General features: G+C 29.4%; 1 pseudogene; it reads left to right on the plus strand.

Moving 5' to 3' along the window:
• Positions 1-529: 529 nt before the first annotated feature.
• Positions 530-654, plus strand: LOC123837051 (U2 spliceosomal RNA; annotated as a pseudogene).
• The last annotated feature ends 600 nt before the right edge of the window (positions 655-1,254 follow it).

Below are 1,254 nucleotides of genomic sequence, written 5' to 3' on the forward strand. Positions count from 1 at the left end.
GCTTGGATGCCTTTTATTTCTTTTTGTTGTCTGGATTGTTGAGGCCAGAGCTTCCAGTATATGTTAAATAACAATGGTGAGAGTGGACATCCCTGTCTTGTTCCTGACCATAGAGGAAAAGTTCTCAGTATTTTACCTATAATTCAGTAGTGTATATCCTATTTTCAGCAAAGCTTAAACTCCATTAAAAGGATTCTGGTTACCAGAAGCTAATAATTAATGTATGTCCCTCAGTGAGAAGAGTATTATTGCATATTATCTTATGCATAATGTATATAACCATCCACATCTACTGGTAATAGTTTGTACAATTTGATAAGGAGTCTATAACATAAGAAGAAAAAAATAAATATTCCCATTAGGTAAACTTAATATCTATGTTTAATACTGATGACTCTATGTATTTGTAATGGAAAAATATATTTACCTAAAATACATATTGTATATACAAGTTTCTCATGGCTCTGAAGTAGATATGCTCAAACACAACAAGATACAATGATAACATTTTTCAGTAAATTTCACTGTAATCACTTCTCAGCCTTTTGGCTAAGATCAAGTGTAGTAAATTTCACTGTAAAAAGAGAACTTTCTCCTGAAAACCGTGTATTTCATGTTTTAATTTAGCATTTCAAAATGTCTGTAAAAACTTATTTAGAAGCACATTTATTCCTGTAAATTAAAGCCTATTTTAGTAGTCAATTGTAGCATTAATATTCATATTTAATTCTAGCCTGCTAATATTCCTTATTCTAATCAGAATATGCAAACCTTTGTTATTATTCCCTGTTAATATGCACTAACAAATCACATGGGAAAAAATGTTCTTTAGCACATTGAGAGTGCAATATGAAATAGGGATTTTTTTCCTTGTGGAATCCAAGAGGCATACTGGTATAGGAAATCCGAAATAGGAAATGATCTAAAAAAGTGTTTTCTTTTGGTTCAAGAAAAATTATATTTATGGAATAATATTTTACTTATTAACATGGATATACATGAGAAACACCAGTCTATAGGAAAATTATGTAGGGGCTTTTAATAAAATCAATCTCAAATTATCTCTCAGAAATTGGAAATTTTCTTAACACAAGCTTCACTTTACAATTAAAATTTACACCATAAAATCTTTAATGCTTGTACTATTGCCCAATGATTAAGCTAAAAGAATCCCCAAGAGTTATCTGAATATTAATATAACATCTTTTTGGTGTGATTGTAAAATTATCATATGCATTTGTGTTATTTTTGACC

Source organism: Mirounga angustirostris, unplaced genomic scaffold, assembly GCF_029215605.1.
Source record: "Mirounga angustirostris isolate CCGP_5_RB_7025 unplaced genomic scaffold, mMirAng1.0.hap1 SCAF_7, whole genome shotgun sequence".
NCBI lineage: Eukaryota > Metazoa > Chordata > Mammalia > Carnivora > Phocidae > Mirounga > Mirounga angustirostris.